Source organism: Tenebrio molitor, chromosome 4 (assembly GCF_963966145.1).
Source record: "Tenebrio molitor chromosome 4, icTenMoli1.1, whole genome shotgun sequence".
Taxonomy (NCBI): domain Eukaryota; kingdom Metazoa; phylum Arthropoda; class Insecta; order Coleoptera; family Tenebrionidae; genus Tenebrio; species Tenebrio molitor.
This window is the reverse complement of record NC_091049.1, coordinates 16366448-16388633: the sequence shown is the minus strand read 5'-3', so window position 1 is coordinate 16388633 and position 22186 is coordinate 16366448. Positions and strand designations below refer to the sequence as shown.

General features: G+C 38.4%; 4 long non-coding RNA genes across 4 annotated transcripts; 3 read left to right on the top strand and 1 right to left on the bottom strand.

Moving 5' to 3' along the window:
• The first annotated feature begins 4433 nt into the window (after window positions 1-4433).
• Window positions 4434-7353, top strand: LOC138129875 (uncharacterized). Its single transcript, XR_011159414.1, has 3 exons — window positions 4434-4770; window positions 4830-5025; window positions 5084-7353. It is a non-coding gene; the product is annotated as an uncharacterized lncRNA (long non-coding RNA).
• A 4165-nt stretch (window positions 7354-11518) lies between these two features.
• LOC138129555 (uncharacterized) lies at window positions 11519-12534 on the top strand. Its single transcript, XR_011159255.1, has 3 exons — window positions 11519-11853; window positions 11911-12025; window positions 12082-12534. It is a non-coding gene; the product is annotated as an uncharacterized lncRNA (long non-coding RNA).
• A 1332-nt stretch (window positions 12535-13866) lies between these two features.
• On the top strand, window positions 13867-18360 carry LOC138129003 (uncharacterized). Its single transcript, XR_011159002.1, has 2 exons — window positions 13867-17517; window positions 17573-18360. It is a non-coding gene; the product is annotated as an uncharacterized lncRNA (long non-coding RNA).
• A 2227-nt stretch (window positions 18361-20587) lies between these two features.
• LOC138129124 (uncharacterized) lies at window positions 20588-22186 on the bottom strand. The gene is made up of 3 exons (XR_011159101.1): window positions 22070-22186; window positions 21830-22015; window positions 20588-21772 (listed from the first exon to the last, which is right to left on the bottom strand). It is a non-coding gene; the product is annotated as an uncharacterized lncRNA (long non-coding RNA).

The window sequence follows — 22186 nt, the reverse complement described above, 5'->3', positions numbered from 1 at the left end:
ACCCAAAGTGTAAGGTAACGCTATATTTCCCAGATTGGGAGGCCGAAAATACTTTTTAGCGACTATGCAGTATGTACCTACAACGAATCTGCAGCCATGGAGAGACTTTTGGCTGTAATTTCAGCAATCTGTAATGATTTGAATACATTACTTTTTCCGCCAAATATTTGAACCTGCGCTAAACGGTAACAAATGTGGTCGTGATCGTCATCGAATCGGAGGAGCCCTACGTTGTGATTTTCTTTTGGCGGAAAAAGGTTCGGAATGCAAACGGTGAGGGTTCCAGTTGGAAGAGTGCCGCAAATAAAACACACATGTGAGGGACGCAAAATACCTTTTATTAAAAATGCCTGTAATAACTTTGATAGAAAAAAAAATGAAACGAATCCAAAAAGACAGCAACTAAGTTTAACGAAGTACAAGAAATTAACTAGTTGAGTACATCACAAAGATAAACGACAAGATGAATGCAACAATATTTAAAATAACAGAAAACGGGTACATAACAGACAAAATGACAGGTTAAAGCTTGCAAACAAGTGAACAAATTATGGTGCAGTTATTACAGACAGGGACGGATGAAAAACCCTCTTCAAAAACCGTATCCCAGGTATTACTCATATTTTACAATTCGATTAATGGCAAAAACAATGTTTAATTTGGAGCTACGCGGTCAAGGTACGCCAACGAGAACTTAGAGCTGGAGGTAACAAACTTTCGGCCGCGAGGGGACTCAGAAAATCTGAATCGTCTTGAAAGCAGCGACATTTATAGGTACTGGGGTATCGCGTGTCGGACTACTGTGTCCCGACCAATTCCGAGTGATATAAGCGTTCGGGGTTGTACGATGAGCTTCTCAGAGTCGCGTAGAGCAGAACTTGTTCCACCTTCCCCAACCAACCGTTTACCGACAAACTCCCAAGATCCCTATAACTGCGATGGGGGCTTCACGTCACGTACTTACAACATTTTAACTTTAACTTTTCCGAAATCTAGCAACAACACAAAGAAAAACAAAAACCGAGTTTAATTCAATCAAACAAAGAGTAACATTCAATGATGAGAAAATCCAGCAAAACAGAGCGCAACATTAAACAATGATAAAATAAGTAAAACAAAACGCAACATTAAACAATGATAACATAAGCAAAACAAAACGCACATTAAACAATGAGGAAATAAAAGAGAACAAAACGCGAGGTTAAATAACGATAAAATAAAACGCTTTAAAAAGGAATACCATACTCGCTGGCAATATTAAACAAAACAAGGAAAATGGCGGGTTGAGTGCTGTTGGAAAAAGTTAGTGAAAAAAAAAAACAACATGGACGCACGCGGTTCGGACGACGGCTCCGAATTTTCGAAATTACCAGATTGCTAAAAAAATAAACCTCCCGGGAGAAAGATAACGCTTAAAATTAACAAATGGGCGCTTCTTAAGAAACAGCATGCAACGAAAGGAAATCTACAACATACCCTTACCACGTGGTCCTGGTCCCAAGAAAAAAAAAACAACGGACAACGAACGTGAGATAAATAATTACCCGTGTGGATAAAAAGAAACTGCCGGATTCTTCACGGGGACACAAAATATCTACTCGGGACGGTAGTGTAATTGGTTCGGATTTAACTTACAAATTAGAGAAACTTGGATCGCTCTTCGCCAGGTGTGTTCGTTTCGAAAAACTAAACAAAAGTGACCTACCCCCCTTCAACCACCCGCGCGAGAGCTTCAACCCCCGCTATATTTCCGCTCGCAGTTCCTAGTCTAGCCGCTAGTACCTTCACATTTGGCGCGCTGTTGTGGCAGTACCAGAAATTTAAATTTAAATTTTAAACTGGGTCACTACAAATCTCACTTTAGAAAAAGAAGTCAGGACGGGACTCAGCTCAAGATTCGTCATAAAGTACGGAATGTGTAATGATTTATTCGACTTAGACTCGCAAGAAAACTCTTCTATAGACACAAATATCAATGCTTCTGCAGTAAGAGGCATAATGCCAATAGGATGCGGATTCTACAATTTAGAAGAATTTTTGGCTAGCATGGCTCTAGGCACATTTCAGAAAAAGCATGACATTGTTGCAGACGTTTGGCAGCGAGCAGCTAAGGAAGTAATGTAAGAGGCTGCTAATGAAGAAATATTAAATGCAAAAGAAACAGGTTCAGTTGATAAACATGGCGTTCCATTTGTAGAAGTGATTGTAGATGGTGCATGGTCCAAACGATCATAGAGAACTAATTACAACGCACAATCCGGAGTAGCTGCTATAGTGGGGCGACACACAGGAAAAAATTTATGTATTGGCGTTAGAAATAAGTACTGTGTACATTGCGATAGAAAGGGGAATGAAGGACTGGTCAAACATTTATGCACTAAAAATTACACGGGGACGTCAACATCGATGGAATCCGACATCTTAGTGCAGGGGTTTAGATCAAGTGTATGGAATAACATATCATAAGATGACAGGCGATGGTGATAGCAGCGTCTACAACAAAATGATTGAAGCGAGACCGTATCCAGATATCACAGTGGAGAAAATAGAATGTCGGAATCACCTTCTGCGAAATTTTTGCAACAAATTAAACAAGGAAGCGTAGATCGAAATATTGCGATTAAAAGTTTAAAAAGAGACATTTTAAATGGAATTTATCATGTCATGGGACAGCATAGTTCCTGTTCCGAATATTTTTGCAATAAAAAAGAAGAAGACAATAAAATTGGGGAATTGTCTGTTGCCTTTTTAACTAAAATTTTATAAATTGCTCGATTTTTAGTAAATCAGCTCGATGTTTGCTTAGCGATGTTGATAGCAACATTGTGGAGCAATACAATTCCAAAGTTGCCAAATTCATCGGGGTACGCTTTAAAAAATTCATATGCGGCAAGGTGCACTGCAGCGATGGTGTCCCATAATACTAAATTGGTCCATACAAAATATGAGAGCGTAGCAAAACCAATTTCCATAAATAAAATAATTCAACGAGTGGAACTCAGAAGACTGGCTAAAACACACCGAGCGAATTTATTAAAAAAAAGTAAAGGCTACATGCAAAACAAAATTTTAAAAAGCTCCCAAGATCAAAAACCAGATATGGAAAAAACAGATTATGACGAAGCAGTTGATGAATTTTTATCTTCAATAAAAAAGAACCGAAGAAGAGGCTAAATAGTTGGAAGAGTAAACGCGTTTTCAATCCGAAAATGGGAAGTGGCTTGAAGAACGACGAAAATTATTGACGGCCTCTAATTTTGCAAAAATCTGCAAACGTCGAAAAAATAGGGACACTTCAAAAACAGTTAAAAATTTATTATATTCTACAATTTTGGACAACGTGAAATCCATAAAGTACGGAAAAATGTATGAAGATGTCGCTCGGAAAGAACTCGAAATAAGAGAAAAAATTAACATCAATCGTTGCGGCCTTTTTGTTGACAAAGAAATTTATTACTTAGGAGCTTCCCCCGACGGAATTGTTGGAGAGAAAATTGAAACTATAGTTTTAAATGGCAACGAGGCAACCTACCATACAAATTAGTCAGTTTTACCAACCTTGTTATTTTCGGTAATATTTAACCGGTTTAATTTGCACAAAGTTTGAATGGTGGGAAACGATCTAGGAGGACGCCCTGAGGCTATCTAGCCAGAAAAAACGCGAAAATTCCAGAAGTATAGTTTGTTTCAATTCTAAATTTCCACCACCTGTTGAATTATGTTGGCAAAATAAAAATATTTCTAAACTGGGGATTCTTATAACCAAAGTTGGCAATAGAATTATTTTATAAACATGATTCGAAAACATAAAAATTAGTTCATATGTTTATTTTGCTTGTAGAATTTGATTTTCTACCTACTTACTTGCTGCATTTTAAAAATGGTTTTCGTTCTTTTCCTGCATTCAAAAATTTTGAGTTGTAAAAACCGAAATTGACAGATAACCAAACAAATACAATCTGACGCATTTTTCACCAAACAGTGTTGCCGGTTGTATTTCCAACGTAGAATGCGGTGTTGGTGGAAATTTAGAATTGAGACAGACTTTAGCTAAAGTGAACAATGACCAAATTTAAGAATCGATGTGTACGGCTTATATATTTACATTTCGCGACATAAGATTGTGAGATTTGGACATAAATGTTTGACGAAGATTCTGAATCTGAATGACAGCGATGACAGTTAATATTTGATTTCCACGACACACAAATTTGGTGGAAAAAGTAAAACTTACAAAGCTACCCACGGCTTGCTTGATGGCATCGTGGAGGGAGAAAAGACTGGAGATGGCATTTCCTATACTTCCCATGTTAAAAATGTGAACCCTCGAAAAGCACGTGCAACAACCTTTTATGACCCAGTCCACAATGCGCGCGTCGATATAAAACGGCTGCGGACGGAAGGTGGACGGAAGGCTGAGGAAGCCATTGGCGTAGCGTCCTAACATTCCTAACGTCTATTATTTAGTATTTACTATTTTAGTCCTGTTGGTGTATTTTTTGTATTGTTTGCGTTGTTCATGTTTTATTAATTTTTGCATAGTTTTCTATTATTAATAGTGTAGTTAATAATTTGAGTAGGGTAGAGTGATTTTGGTGACAGGTAATTTTAATTTTATTTAGCGTAGGTTAAATTTAAGTTTTAGAAGTTTAGCAGTAGATTTGTTAGTGATTGAAAAAGTCTAATTATTAATTGTGCCATGGTCAGCTGCAAAATGTGTAAAGCCACCAAAGGCAAAAAAAAATGCATTGAAAATATTACTTTCCACAAGTAAGTTATTATAAAATAAGGTGTTGCAATAATTATTATTGATAAACGAATTTTCGTAGGTTCCCCAACAATGCTGCAATTCGAAAATTGTGGGTGGAATTTTTAACAAAGCAAACTGGGATCATAAATCTAACCAAGCATTCTGTTTTGTGCTCGTTACATTTTACTGATGACTGTTTTGACAAAACTTTGATTGCCAAAGTGATATTAAAGAAAGACGCTGTACCGACTGTATCATTTGGCTATTATGAAAGGGTAGGAATACAACTTTCTACTAGTTTTACCTAGTTATAAATGTAACTTTTCATTACAGATTCAATCATCGGAAACTACAAGTTCAGACTTTCAGCAAGCTAACGTCTCAAGTTTAACCAGTTGTGAGGTATACAATGATGACTTCCACGAAGTTTCATGTGAGTCTGAAAGTAATGAAGTTATGGAATTAACTGAAGAAATTGCTTCAATAACATCAAAATTGGGAACCTTAACGGAGCAAGTCGCAGAAATCACCATCTTACGTAAGAAAATTTACATGCTTTCTAAAGTAAGAAGAACATTACAAAAGAAGGTGAAGTGTTTGAGACATAAATGTTTCCGGCAGAAGAAGATAATTAAGAAATTAATAAAAAAATAGGGAAAGTCAGCAACCCAAGTGTCTGTCATAAACAAGAAAACAGCATTGGAATTGAGGGGAAGTTTTGGCAAAAACCAAGATTTATTCGAAAGACTATACCTGAGGAAAAATGGTACATCACTACCTCGTAAATATGATGAAAATGTAAGAAAATTTTCTGTAACACTTCATTATTATTCTCCTCGAGCATATAATTATGTGAGGAAGTATTTTGATAATTGTTTACCTCACGTTCGAACTTTGGCATCTTGGTATTGTTCTATAGATGGGTCTCCTGGTTTTACCAAAGAGGCACTACATATGCTAAAATTGAGATCAGAGTTGCTAAGAGAAACATCTGACAAAACGATAGTGTGCTCCTTAATTTTCGATGAAATGGCTATAAGAAAATATATTGAATGGGATGGACAACGATATCATGGGTTTGTTGATATGGGTGCAACAATAGATTTTGCCAGTAACATCGAAGCCAAGGAAGTTTTAGTTTTTATGTTGGTGGCTATTAATGACACTTGGAAAGTTCCTGTTGGCTATTTTATGATCAACAGTTTAAATAGTGAGCAGAAAGCCTCCTTGGTAACACAGTGCCTTGCACTAATTAAAGAATGTAATGTAGTGGTAACAAATGTTACTTTTGATGGTTGTCCTGCCAATTTTAGGATGGCGAGTGCACTAGGTTGCAATCTTTCCATCCATAATTTGGATCCGTGTTTTGGAGTTGAGAAAACAAATATTTTACCTAATCCTTCCCATATGTGCAAGCTGATAAGGAACACTTTTGGAGAGAAGCGAAAGTTAATCGATGCTGAAAATGGAATTATCGATTTTTCTTACGTGGAACAGCTCAATGAATTGCAGGAAAGTGAAGGGCTTCACTTAGCCAACAATCTCAGGCGACGGCATATTCAGTTTTTTAAACAAAAAATGAAAGTTAAATTAGCAACCCAACTTTTAAGTCGTTCCGTAGCTGAAGCATTGTTATTCTGCAGAGATCAGTTGCGGATCAGAAATTTTGAAAATTGTGGGCCTACTGCTAAATTTATATTGATAATGAATGACGCTTTTGATATTTTGAATTCCAAAAATTTGAGAGATTTCGGTTTGAAGCAAGCAGTTTGTCACAGAAATATTCAAGATATTCAAGATTTTTCGTTAAAATTTGAAGAATATGTGAAAAAACTTAAATTCACATCTAATTCTTTGGTAATCGAATCCAACAGGAAAACAGGTTTTCTAGGTTTTTCAATAGGATTAAGAGCGATTTTAAATATTTACAAAGAATATATCTATGGTAATAGTGGCAGGAAATTGTTACAATTTCTACCTGTTTATAAATGTTCACAAGATCATTTAGAACTGTATTTTAGTGATGTAAGATCTCAATTAGGGAGGAATGATAATCCAACTTGTAGGCAATTTAAGTCATGCTATAAAAAATTACTTGTACATAACGAAGTTTCTAATAAGGGGATAGGAAAATGTCATCTATAATGATATTCACAGAAATGGTGATGATCAATCAGATGTACTTTTTGATCACGATTACTTTTTCACAGAAAATGCTCTAACAAATTTCTCAGAACAAGTTGTTATATATATTAGTGGATTTGTGTCCCGAAAGTTGAGCCATTCTTTAAATTGTGAAGATTGTTTATCATTCTTATTTGGCAGTGAGGAAAATTTAATCGGGAGTTTTTTAGATTTCAAAAACAGAGGTGGACTTTCCTATCCTAGCGATGATGTTATCGCTGTATGTATAAAAAGTGAGAAATTATTAAAATTACAAATTAATACAAATGTTAAGGTAGATAAAAGTAGAATAGTATATGATGTTTTAAAATATTTTTCTACCAAATTGTTAGCTTGTTACAGACATCTACATTACTATATTTTAGTTAAATCAGTAGCTAATGTTTATTTAGATTTAAGAATTAAATTTGCGTGTCAAGTTTTTTAGAGGACAATAAAGTGATAGTATAATATATACATGTGTTTATTTATTTACAAGGAAAGTGATTAATATTGAAGAAATAGGAATAGTTTCAAAATAAACATTATAACAGCATTAGAAATAGAAGATAGTGTTATTAGTACTTAGCCAGCATAAATGATTCTTTGTGGCTGGACGTTTATTTACCGAACGTAGTGGAACGAATAATTCCATGTGAGCCGCCATAAGTCATTTTTACCCCGAATAACGTACACTATTTTATCCTCAAGCGCCAGAACACCTTAAAACGAACAATAAATAGCAATTTTTTAACGGAAATTCCCTAATCAGTTGACATTGTAACGAAGTTACTAAGAAACGCTCCCGGTGGCGGAAAAATTCCGCTCTTTCGCCGAGCCGGTGCAGAAAATTAGCGCGGAACCAACTGCATGAACCGCGTCGACCGAATCCGTTCCGGAACCCGTGTTTCTTCCGGCCGACAGCACCCGGACTCCGCGCTGAGCCGAGCTCCCCCACCGCCCCAGCCGCGAGTCGCGGGCCGCGCGCAGTCCCACCGTGGCAATAAAAGGACCGCGCCGAGCCTGCAGAGCTCATACCGATCTCGGTCCTCTTCCAGCTCCATCACCGACTCCGACTCCGCTTCCGACCCAACCAACAACCCGCTTTCTCCGCTTTCCTGGCCCGTTCCCTCTCATTGCGAGGGAACCCCGGCTTTCGCGCTTTCTCCGCTTTCCTGGCCCGTTCCCTCCCATTGCGAGGGAACCCCGGCCTTCCCGCTTTTTCCTGGCCCGTTCCCTCCCATTGCGAGGGAACCCCGGCTTTCCCGCTTTCTCCGTTTTCCTGGCCCGTTCCCTCCCATTGCGAGGGAACCCCGGCCATCCCGGTCCCTTTCACCCTCCCTTCCCTCCGACCGGAGCAGGAAGAGCCCGCAGCGTCCAGGTCCGACCGGAAAGACAGAAGAGCCAGCAGAGTCCAGGTCCGACCGGAACAACAGTAAGTACGAGCCGCGCTCTCCTCCGACCCCCGCCCGGAGCACTCCTCCAGGTCACGGACACCGTCCCCGAAAGATTCCGGCGCCACCAGGTACCTACGCCCCTTTTTGTACATAGTCTGAATAAAGCCCCCCCCCCCCTTGTTGCGACACCTGTTTGTTTTACTACCCCTTTTCCGCGCCCTGACAGCCGACCCCCGGACACCGTACGCTCCGCAAAAGCTACCCCGGCCGTGTGGCGTCCCACCACAGCCGCAAAAAGGGACTGGCGCTCGAGGCATACCGCGACCGACCCGAACGGCGTCAAATCCCGTGACGTCACTGCCGCCAGTGAACGTCACAACATTTAACGTAATAATTAATAAATTGTTGTTATTCATCTATTCATTTTATCCGCTTAAGCACATAAAATAATGGAAAATCGCTTAATCATTTTTATGTTGTGTGAATTTGATTGGCATATATTTTCAGTTCCTACCCCACCCCTTATTTATAACAAAGTCTACGCCACTGACTAGTCGCCATATTCAGAAACCTTTTATGGCTCTGCAGTTTTCGCGGGCAGGGTACACGTTTTTGAATTAGTGCCATCTCCAGTCTTTTCTTCCTCCACGGATGGCTTCGACCACTCACCAACAGTGTTGCCAACCTTTGAACTTAATTTTCCCACAGAATAAAGTAAATTTCCCCTAATTTCCCACAGTGCTATTCAAAATTTCCCACAAGTTGTACCATTTCCCCCACGAAATTTTAAACTTATCTCGACTGTAAAATTCAATAAAACGGTTTTATTCATAATATTTTATTAACGCACTTTTACAACTTAAACAAAATTCTGTATAAACCTAAAGAAAAATTAACACGACAAACTTATAGATATGTAGGTATGTATGCAAGTACCCAAAAATTAAAGCTTCAAATAATAGGTAGAATGTATAGTGTCGGCCGGGGAAAATGAGAATGACTTAAATTACTCTGGGCTGTATTCAAATAAAACTGTAATGGTTATCATTATAAAGATTTACGATAGGGCCAAATTTTTGCCTGTCACCACCTGCAAACAAAACCCTTCTTAAATCGTTCCTTCTAAGAACACAGGTATTCAAAGAAATCGGTCCCTGTCGTAAATCTTTATAATGATAACCATTACAGATTCATTTAAATACAGCCCAAAGTAATTTAAGTCATTCCCATTTTCCCCGGCCGCCACTACATATATACATTATTTGAAGCTGTATGTATTTTTCGTATTGCACAAATCCAAATGATTTTTGGTAATTTTATAGTCATAACAGCTTCCATTTTGTTTTGTAGAGAGCTGCGAATAACACAAATTGCATTTAAAAATTCCGCTCCCATTCGGTTTCTCTTTTTGTTTTTTACTTCTGTTGCGATAAAAAAAATTCTTTCCGCTTCAGCATTAGAATGGGGCAAAGTTAACACTAACTTTGCTAGAGTAGCAATATTCTTAAAGGTAAAAGTAATTTCAAAATTTTTCATGTTGTAAATCTCATACCACATTTCATCAATTGGTAACTTTTTTAGTTCATTAATCTTATTAGCATCTAAAGAAACCATCAAACTTCTCCACTCTAATCTATATAGTGGTCGCCTACACTCTAATGGGGGCCACACACACAGAGGGAAGAGTCAAGACTTGAATGCACACGCCACGGGGTACAGTTAAAACTTCGTGTGTGTGGAGTAGAATGTGGCACGCGCATTCAAGCCAGTTGGAATCAAGACTGTCTTGATTTTTGGCGTGCACATTCAAACCCGCGCGGGGATAACTTACTGTGTGTGGCCACAAGTCTCTGCAAGCTTCGGTCACAGAATAGAATCAATCAGAAGGCAAAGTCGGCAAAATCGCCTTTGATCTCAGTCAGCCAGCGGCAGCCATTATTATAGAGTAGAATATCAGGTCCGCATTCACAACATGTGAACCCGAGGTTCAGGTCCGGACTCGCATAAATTGTTTTGAGTTATTTGTGCGAAAAGTACATCGAATTACAGCGATAATTTGCACTAGAGCAAAACGGTCGTCAAGAAATTACCTTAGATACCAGTTCAGTGCAAATGTCATGACTGTCAACGACACACAAAATTACGATTATTTGTACTTACCATGTAAATTTTTCTCAGGAAATAGTCTGCCCAAATTCCTCTCGTGCATGTAAAATTGTCTCATAATTTCCTCTCGTGCGCTTCGCGCACTCGAGAAAATTGAATTATCGACAATTTGACATGCACTCGGGATGTTATTGTGATAGGAGCTTATAAAAAAGTTTTTCCAGAAATGTTACAAAGTACGGAGGCGAATATGAATATAATTAATTAAATTCAAGAAGTATCAAGAATCACACAAATGGAATAGAACGAGGTTTTAATTATTAATAAAAAATAGAAAATAAATAAATAATACTTAACAACGTAATATTTTGTCATCCATATGTGACAATTTCAGTAAAGCATAATTTAGAGTATTTTTTTATGTGACAGAAAAATTACGTTCAAAAGTTAATGAAAGTACCTACAGGCTTTGTTTTCACATTTTTTTGCCGTACAAACCATGCCACCTTTGAGCTTACTCATCTTAATATTATTCATGTATCGCCACCACTGGTAGAAAACCAATTGCGTCAACCGCGGTTATGATACGCTACTGACTTCTACTCTGAACTTATGGCCGCTTCATGTGCGCGGCTTAGATGCGCGGACTTTTCCCGCCCAAGAGAGTTTGTCTTCTGATTGATTCTATTCTGTGCTTCGGTTAAAATTCAGTGACGGCCGTATTTTGTCTGATTTACGAAATATGTCTCGCGAATACAATGCAGGGGCACGCCACTGTTATCAGACAAATTTACTTTTTGGTCACCATCACAATGAACGTTTGCTGCACAATTGACGGGGAAGCAGTAGTGTGTGTGTACTCACAGAGAGTACGGGTTTAAATTAGGACAAGCGTGTACACTTTTAACTGCACATTCTTCCCTCTCTGCGTTTGAAATACAAAAGAAACTAATCCCAACCATTGTGTTGCAGCCGTCTGATGCTACACCAATGATATTATTCAACGGAATCTTATGTTTAGTTAAACATAACGTACAATTTTTCTGCACTACCTTCAGAAACATTTAACTTCAGTAACTCCAACATTTTTGTTATTATTTTTCCTGTTGTTCCATGGCAATATCTAAAGTCTGTTTTTTCCTGGTAGGCGCGTGCGTGCGCATTTACAAAATCCTGCAACGAAATGCGACTTTCCTATTGGTTACTTTATTTTTCTACTTACACTAGAGAAATGTGCAATATTACAGTGTTCTGTACTGTCAATCAGGTCCAAGCTGCCATTTTTGTTTCATCGTGTCTTAGTTCTCCTTTCGTGTTTTGTGTCTGTTTTGTGTTGTGTCTGTTTATTTATTAAAAAAAACAGTTCTTAGTTCTTAGAGGATAAAAAGTTTTTATATGTCAACAAGATGTCTCAATTTCGATCACCAAATAAACGGCGTAAGTTGGATTTATGCTAACAGCAAGTAACAGTCTTTTATTAATGCATATTTATAGCAAATTTCTCACAAGCCGAGAAAGAAATGATTGTTAAAGTATTTCGTGGGATCTCCAAGGATTTTGCCGAGATAACCAAGACGGCTCAAATGGAAAAAATCTGCAGATTATACTGGTATTGATTTTTGAGTTTTTTTTGTTGTATCACAGCTTAATTATTTTGTGTTGAAGGTTGTGGATTTAGAACCATTCAACGATACTTGGCGGAAGAAAAGAAGTGTGCCCAATTAGAGGCACCGAAGAAACCTGATAGGAAATGTATGATTCAATTAGATGAACATCAAAAATATCTCATTCAAAAAACAGTGCACTCATTTTTCTGGAATCTAGAATCACTGCCTATATGTATAAAATTAAGCCTTTTCCTTTTCTCTGGCAAGATACATGGTTATTATAAATTATTGTAGTCGAAGCAGGCCATGTTCATGTTATGAAATTTTTGCCGCTTTCATGTGAACTGTCAATTTTTGTCAATGTCATTGTAATTTTTTTTAGGTGAAATGTGCGGTGATGATTATTTTATTTTATTTTTGTTTAAATTAACGATTGAATCCAAAAGTATCGATTTGTTTTGTACCCAATTTAACTCGTGTATGTATAAAATAAAAAATGTTGTACATATAATATTTGTTGTCACTATTTCCTCGAGTTTATTCATAAACTTTTTTTTATTATACCTGAATCATAATCTTTGTTTTTGACACTAAAATGCGTGCGAAAAAGGGCCTTTAAAACACTAAAGCTTTAAGGGTTACTTAGGTAACAACAAATTCACCTACATTTTGAACAATCATAAATAGACATTTATAGAAAAGTTATAATAGCAACGAAACAACAACAATTGACCATTTCTATATCAACGATTAATGACACTGATTACTTGGGAAAAGGTATTTCAATTTACTTTTTTTGTTATAATTTTTAGATTTTAGTGCAGGTATAATAAAAAATAGCGTATGATACACGTTTATAAGGGCCTTTAAAGCACTTGCGACGTTAAAAGCACTCTGCTACGCGTCGTGCTCTTAAACTCGTCGCGCGTGCTTTAAAGGCTTCCTTATAAACTTGTATCATAATATACTATTGTTTACATTTTACAAATTATACAAAAATTAAACCATAAACATGAGTTTTAATATGCAACCACAAATACTGATCCCCCTAGATAATATGCAACCAAAAATACAAAGAATTCCTGCATCCTGCTAAAAATCTTAGCTATGTGATTCTACCTTTCGGAGATGTGCATGCACGCGCCTGCCAGGAAAAAATAGACTATAACAAGAACACATACATTTTTGTTATCACCGATGTCTGTGCTTTCATCTACCAACACCGAGAATTTTCTGTTTTTCAAGTCTGAAATTGTTTTATTTGTTTCAACTGTGCATAGTACATTTTTTAATATCTCTGAGCATTTAGTTCTTGCTAAATTCAAATTTTGAGCTACTTTAGAATCTTTAAATATATCTTTTAATAAAGGAACCAAGTGATCAACAACCTGTATTGCAACATTGTGCTCTGCAACGGAACAACTTAATTTCAGTTCTGCAATTTTTACTTGTTTTTCATGGGAATCTTCAGATTTTGAGAAGTTGTCAATAGTTTGGTGGAAATTAATTGCTCTCATTTTCTTAGTATGTGTTTTTCCCTCTGCATGTTTCTGTATTTCACTTTTGCCAGCAGCAATTATTTTTTGCAAACTTTACACCTAAAATAAAAACAGAAATGAAAGTATTGCTACTTTTAGACCTTATTACTTTTGTTTATAAGCGATCAAATTAAATTGTAATCGAGTTATCAGAGTTATCCATGAATCCGAAATCGTATGTTGTTACTTGAACTCCACGCTCCAATAAATACAGCTTGTAACGCGGGTTAGGGTTAGATCTAGAGTTCATTTTTTAATGCTGTAGAAAAAGTCAGGCAGCCCAATATACACTTCCAATAGTTCTGTTAAAATAATTGTTTTGCGCGTGTTACAGGGAGACAATTTAGTAGTCTAGATTCTAATACTGAGTAGCCATAGAGAGAATGTAGTTTTGTTTAGTTGTTTACATAAATAAATGTGACGGTTAACGTTTTTGAGAATCTGTGTATCATTTTCCCTGCTCTCAAAGTTTTCCTCAAAGAATTCTGCAATAAAAGGTTATGGGCCCAGATATCGTTAACTGAGCTGAAAACACTTAGAGGAAAAACTTTGTGAGCGTCTCAAAAACGAGTCGCGCACGCTGTAGCCATACGGCTAGTGAGTTAATCCTTCTCGACAAAAGTTAAGTGCTCGCGAGTAATACGAAAATGTCTGACGAGATCTCGGCGCGAAACGTTTCGAAATTCAACGGGACGAATTTTCAAAGTTGGAAATTCCAAGTGAATGCGTTATTTGTCGCGCACGGTATTCGAGACATTGTCGACGGATCGCGAGTGAAACCGGAAGGTGTCGGTCAGGATATCGCGAGGTGGATCAAGGACAATGCAAAAGCTATGTTCCTGATTTCAACGACGATTGAGAGCGAGCAGCTTGAACCGCTTTTGGTCTGTGTAACGGCCAAAGAAATGTGGGAAAAACTGACGAGCGTGCACGAGCAGAAGTCCGCTTCGAACAAACTGCTGCTCACGACGAGGCTGTACGAGTACAGAATGTCTCCGGGAGACAGTATCATACAGCACGTTGCGAAAGTACAAAACATGGCTGCTCAATTACTGGACGTGGGAGAACCAGTGTCGGACTTGACGATAATGGCCAAAATACTCGCAAGTTTATCGTCGAAATATGCAGCTTTTCAGACGGCATGGGACAGTGTATCACCAGAGCAGCAAACGCTGAATAATCTTCAAGAGCGTCTCATCCGTGAAGAAGCTCGTCTAACTGCTGAGGACGAGAGACCTGGCGCGTTTTCTGCGTACAAGAAAAACGCAGCCAAGAAGAACGACGCGAAGAACGCAACAGGGAAATCACAGAAGTTGGACTGGCGTAAGGACGTCGAGTGCTACAAATGCAAGAAGAGAGGCCATTTTGCTCGCGAGTGCAGAAGCAAGAAAAACGAAAATCAAAATGGTAGCGCAGGTAAAGATACAAGAGATTGCGCGTTCGTAGCAGAGAAACACCGACAACAGTCGAAGATGTGTGACAAGAGCAACACTAAGTTGCTAGACAGTGCCATCAACGAAGTTCGCAATGCCCGTAACGAAGATGTCTGGATTACCGACAGTGGAGCTTCAAGACACATCACACGAAGACGCGATTGGTTTTCCGAGTACAGAGTGCTCACTAATGGTGGTACTATCTCTTTAGGTGACAACAAGGAGTGCAAAATTGTGGGCGAAGGCACAGTGCTCATTGAAAAGTGCGTCAACGATGAGTGGCGAAACGCGCGAATAGAAAATGTTCTCTACGTACCCGAGATGAAAAAGAATCTTTTTTCGGTAGGTATGTGTACCACGCGCGGTCTCGAGGTTCTGTTCAAAGGTGACTATGTAAACATACACGGTGACAACGAGTTGCTAGCATTCGGTGTAAAACAAGAAAACGAAATTTATCGCATGGTTTTTAGAGTTAAAAATGCGCGTAGTAATATTCAAGCAAACGCGTCGACAAGTGACCTACGTGTCTGGCACGAAAGACTGGGACATTTAAATTTTCGTACGTTGCGCGAAATGGTAAACAAAAACCTCGTCAATGGCGTGCAGCTATCAGAAAAGCACGACGTATTTTGCGAACCATGTCAAATAGGAAAATCGCAGCGTAAAGTCTTCAACAAAGTGCGCGAACGGGCTGCGACGAAACCTGGCGAAGTTTTTCACACGGATGTGTGCGGACCGATGTCCGTAGAATCTCTTGGTGGAGCACGTTATTATGTTTTGTTTAAGGACGATGCCACAAGTTTTCGCTTTGTCTACTTCCTTCGACATAAGAGCGACGTAGTCGAGAAACTGAAGATGCTGGACAAAATGGTTGAAAACAAGTGCGGACGAAGAATTCGAGTGCTGAGGTCCGACAATGGCAGAGAATACCAGAACAAATCTCTGGATCACTACCTGAAATCTCGAGGAATTCAGAGAGAAAATACTGCCCCGTATACGCCGGAGCAAAATGGCAGAGCAGAACGCGACAACAAGACCATCGTCCAGAAAGCACGAACGATGTTACACGCGAAAAGCCTACCACGCCGCTTATGGGCAGAAGCTGTAAACACGGCAGTGTATCTGATGAATAGAAGTGGATCATCGAGTACTCCAGAAGAAAAGACACCGTATGAACTTTGGATCGGACAAAAGCCAAACTTAAAACACTTGCGTGTGTTTGGCTCCACAGCTTTTGTTCACATCCCGAAGCAGATGACCACGAAGCTAGAGCCACGTTCAAAGAAGATGCTATTTGTAGGTTACGATGGAGAATCGTCAAATTACCGAGTGTTTGACCCTGTGTCGAAGAAAGTATCTGTTTCGCGTGATGTTGTCTTCAATGAAACTGTTGGCAGCACAAAAAGTGTCGTAAGAAATGAAGATGACGAGGAAATAATATTTCCAAATGTCGAAGAAGTCGATGAGCGAACAGAAGACGCAGATGAACGAGAAGAAGAGGATGAATTTCAAGAATCTACCGAAGAAGTTGCAGATATGAAGGTACAGGAGCTTCAACAAGAAACATCACAACGAACCCTGCGAGATCGAGCGAATCTGCGAGCTCCAACGCGGTATGAGTCTAACGTTGCAGAGTATAACGTGCCCCTGACGTATTCAGAAGCTACACAAGGTGCAGATGCACCTCAGTGGATCGACGCGATCAACAGTGAGCTCAAAGCTCACCAGGAAAATGGTACCTGGTCCCTGGTCGAACGAAATCCCGGAGTCAAAACTATCGACTCTAAATGGGTTTTCAAACTGATGAGGAATCCCGAGGGCGATGTGTACAGGTACAAAGCACGACTGTGTGCTCGTGGTTTCTTGCAGCAGAGAGGTGTTGACTACAATGAAACGTTTGCTCCAGTTGTACGCTACGACTCAATAAGAGTGCTTCTTGCACTCGTGGCAGCAGAGGATCTTGAGTTGGCGCAATTCGACATACAGACAGCATTCCTTCATGGGCAGCTCGAGGAGGAGATCTACATGGAAGTGCCTGAAGGTCTAAGTGGTGAAAAGCAGAGCAAAAGTGCGCGAAAAAGTGCCGTGTGTAAGCTGAACAAGTCCCTATATGGATTGAAGCAAGCACCAAGGTGCTGGAATAAAAAGTTTAGTGCATTCTTGCACGAATTTTGTTTTAAAGAAACTGAAGCAGACCAATGTATTTTTGTAGGAAATGTCGGAAATGAGTCCGTGTATTTAGCATTGTTTGTTGATGATGGTTTGATTGCAGCAAAATCTCTTGATACGCTTGATATCATGCTCGGGCGTTTGAATGAGACTTTCAAAATCACAATCGGTGATACTAGCATGTTTGTAGGTATGCAGATCAAGCGCGATCGAGCGAAACAAAAATTGTTCATTCACCAAAGTGCATATGCAAAAAGAATTGTCTCAAAATTCAAAATGAGTGAAGCAAAGAAAGCTAGTGTTCCGATTGATCCTAATGTTGTTCTTTATCCTGTGCTCGAGAACGACAAAAAGGTTGAAAATGTGCCTTATCGTGAAGCAGTCGGATCCTTAATGTTTTTGGCCGTAGTTTCGCGTCCAGACATAGCTTTCGCAGTAAATACAGTAAGCAAGTTTTTGAACAATCACAATGACGAGCATTGGCGCGCAGTAAAACGAATTATCTCATATGTGTCAGGAACGATCGAGTATGGCATCGAATACTTCTGTAGCGAAAAAGCATGTGAGTTAATTGGTTATTCCGACGCGGATTATGCGAATGATATCGAAACAAGAAGGTCAACAACCGGGTATTTGTTCGAGCTCGCAAATGGTCCTGTCACATGGTGCTCTCAAAGGCAAAAGCTTGTAACACTGAGCACAACAGAGTCAGAATATATTGCAGCGTCGGTTGCGTCTCGGGAAGCAATATGGTTACGAAAGTTGCTGAAAGATATCAGACCTCAATGTGAAAAAGCAACTGTGATATTCGTTGATAATCAAAGTGCCATAAAACTAGTCAAAAATCCTGAATTTCACAAGCGTACAAAACACATTGATGTTCGTTATCACTATATTCGTGAAAAAGTCAACGCTAAAGAAATCAAAGTCGAGTACGTTCCTTCAGAACTACAAAAGGCTGACATTTTTACGAAAGCCTTGACAAAAGAAAAATTCAAGCGTTTATGTTCTAGTATGAATGTAATCGAATACCCTACTTAACACGCTGAAACGGTGAGAGTGTTAAAATAATTGTTTTGCGCGTGTTACAGGGAGACAATTTAGTAGTCTAGATTCTAATACTGAGTAGCCATAGAGAGAATGTAGTTTTGTTTAGTTGTTTACATAAATAAATGTGACGGTTAACGTTTTTGAGAATCTGTGTATCATTTTCCCTGCTCTCAAAGTTTTCCTCAAAGAATTCTGCAATAAAAAGTTCACTACATTCCTATTTCAATTTTGTAAATTACTTCAATCCACGATGCCATATGCCACAATAAATGCATTAATATCAAGTCGTGTCACTGTCAATTAGGTATTAACTTAAAGGCAAGTTTGGTCAAGGCTTTTTATACTTTATTATGGATGAGATGCACAGAACAAATTATGTTCAACGAAAAAGTAAATCGTCCTTATCCGTATTCGAAAAAAACATGATTTTGAAAATTTAGAAACATGTCTGTGATGAACATCCGGAACTTAAGGTTGGGGTTGGATGTGCGTATTGAAGTGACTGTGGAACCACTGATTATACACCTTGGAGAGTGTGATTAAGATTCGAATTAACCGGAAGAATTCGAAAATGAGAGTTGATTTTTTAAATCAATAATATGTCTGAGTTATCGTTAATTATTGTTTCTACATATTTACTAATTTACTGTTGTTTTTATTCATTAATTCTAGATTAAACACATTATTAAACACATTTTCTCATTTTAATTAAAATTTATTATCAAATGTCAAAACCTTGGCGGACTGACGGAGATTTTGACAAACAGAATTTTTAGCGGCATCGTGGATCCATATCAATTATAAATGAATCTAAGGTATCTAGTCAGCATTGATAACTGTAGGTATATTGGGCTGCCTGACTTTTTCTACACCATTAAAAAATGAACTATAGACAGATCAACTGCAAAAGATATAGGGATTCCAATCCATGGATGACTCGATTGCAAGTTAATTTGATCGCTCGATATAATGCTAAATGTTAATGCTCACTTGACTTTTGTAATATCCTCAATTTTTTCAACAAACACTCCCAGAACTGGATCCTGCAGCCACGATTCTTGGAATACTTTTCGTTTGTGATTGTACTTCTTTTTTTTTCTGTTCGATTTCGCTGTCGCTATTACTCGCCCTTTTTATTTTGTATTATAAATAAAGGCACTTAATTTGTCTTTGCGAAGTTCGTGCCTCGTACCACGGATCCTCGTACGTCGAACTTTCAGGTTAAAATTACCACAGAATTGAGAGTTTCAGAATTAGAGTACAGACACCATGGAGACTGGTACACTGGAGGCACTGGAGCTAGATCGTGGAGGGAGTATGGAGTATGAGCACAATATATACTCCCTCTACGAGCTGGACACTGCCAACCACAGAACTTCAGTAAGTCACAGAACGACTAACTCACTTGTTCGTAAATCTTAAATAGCGTGTTTCAAATTTTAAAATGATATTTGCCTATCAGTAATTAAATATGTACTTTCTTGTTGACGGTGTTTGTTTTCCCCACAAGTTACGACATTATCATATTTTTCCCCTTTTCCCCTTTTCTTAATTTTCCCCACGAAATGGGAAATTTCCCACGAGTTGGCAACACTGCTCACCAAGATAAAGAATGGAGCATAGGTGGCGCCAGAGTATCTGATGAACTCGTGGAGGGAGAAAAGACTGGAGATGGCACTTATTCAAATAAGTGTACCGGCCCGCGAAAACTACAGAGTAATAAAAGGTTTCTGAATATAGACGCTAGGCCAATAGCTTCCTTCGCCTTCCTTCCAGGCGCATTGTGCTTCTTTATCTAGCGCATTGTGGACTGGGTCATAAAAGGTTGTTGCACGTGCTTTTAGAGGGTTCGGATTTTTAACATGGGAAGCATAGGAAATGCCATCTCCAGTCTTTTCTCCCTCCACGGATGAACTTGATGAACCTCTAAAATCCCGACTCGGCACCCCCCCACTTTTCGTCACGTGTCAGGTCGGGTTTTGTGATCAGGTATTGCAGCGGCCCCAGATATCAGGTTCAAACGTGCAAAATAATAGTTATTTTCGATATAAGGACGCTGTCGCATCATTTTTCAGATCAGGTGAAGTCAGGTCAGGTGTAGTCGGCGTTTTAATTTTTAATATGATTTACTCTTACATTTTGACAAGTGGTGCATAGTGGGGGGTGCCGCGTCGGCATAGACAAATAAACCCTACGGGAGACGAGTTAACCCGAGGCTGAAATTTGGAAACGAGTTGCAGCACCACCCTTGACAACAGACAGAAGCACCGGTATGTCGGCGGGAAAAATCTATCGATTTAAATTTATCGATTTCGTACAAAATTTTAGAAACAACCAAAATATTGGTAAAAGTTTCAAATAACAACAAAGAATATAATATAGTATAAAATGTATTAAATCCTTTTACACGAGGTATATAAAACAGTCAATATTGCACATAAAATAGTTTTCAAAAACCGCGACTAAAACTACGAGTATACAAAATAATGAAATAAATAATACAAAATGACTATAACAATATTGAGGGAAAAAATCCTACATTATTACTTGATAGTAATATCCGTAATAGTGTATGTACTCCGGCAAAATTGCCGTGCCGCCGGGTGGTGGAGGGTTCAGGTTGAGGGAAAAAATCCTACATTTAATAATAATCAGTAATCACCAAAACAGCTTGTGTATAAAATGCTCAAAAAACATTAATAATAGTTATTTATGCAACGAGGTTCTGTGTAAATTGGGCTTTTCTAATTGCCCGAGGGACAAGATTAAAACACGAGCGTAGCGAGGGTATTTAGGCCTCGAAGGCAATTAGAAAAGCCCAATTTACCCAGAAACGAGTTGCATACAAAATTTTATTCTATCGACTAATTGTTAAGAATTTCTTGAAAGCATTTAAAAAAATATTCTACCCTTTATTTCAACACACGAAGAATTAATTCTGCAATTTCATTAAACATATTTTGAATTTTTATTTTTAAAATGGTTCAACTCTGCTGATACCACGATTTGATACTGCGTTATCATTATTTTCCAAACGAAATCGCTTGGAGCTAAGTCAAGGTTGTATGGAGGGTCGCAACTTATTTGCGTGCTCCTTTCTGTTTTGTAATACCTACTTGCTCGTGCTGTAATTCAACTCTTTTTCACTGGATGAAAAAAACAAAAGGAAATAACCACTTGAATTATTGCTTGTGCTCCCCTACCTCCAGATTTTTTTTGGAAAGAATTAATTAAAGTCCTTTGTGGTGCTTATTAATGATTTAGTTTTTGTGACTGCAAGTTTCATCGCTACTGCAGAAAGAAGACTGTCCAGGTGTTATCACTTGTATTATTATCAAGAGGTCAAAAAATGCAATTTGTTCTTGACTGTTTTTCGAAGAAGTAAATATTTATATGGAATTTGCCGAGTTACATCCGTCACTATTACACAACTTGCACTCGACTCCTTGAATCGAATTAGACCTTGACCCTTGAAAGCTTCGTACCATATATTTCAAAGCTTCCTTCGTGAAACCACAACCACCTAGAATGCACCCCTTGACCACTACATCAGATGTGTCTGTAAAATACCAAAAGTTATTTGTTTAAATAATTCATCGATATTTTCACTACCTACCTGTGTCAACAACAACAGTATAACAACGAAAATCTAAGTTTGTTGATACATTTTTATTGCCATATCCTTGCCCTCCCATCATGTTGGTCATGTACACATTGCAGTCTACCAAGTCATGTCTCGATTGTTGTATATTACCTTCTAGTAAAGCAGTAATGTTTGTTGCATGACAGTTTATTGTGAGAGCTGCAAGAGAATATGTAACAAACATTTAATTTCTTCCAATAGCAATGTTTTTACCGCATTTGGTCGAGCACAATCCCAGGAAAAGCAAGGCAAAGTATCGCGACATTTTCGTTGGTGCATCAAAAAATATAAGACTTGCAAATAAACGGTCAGCGAGTTTATATATGTTTT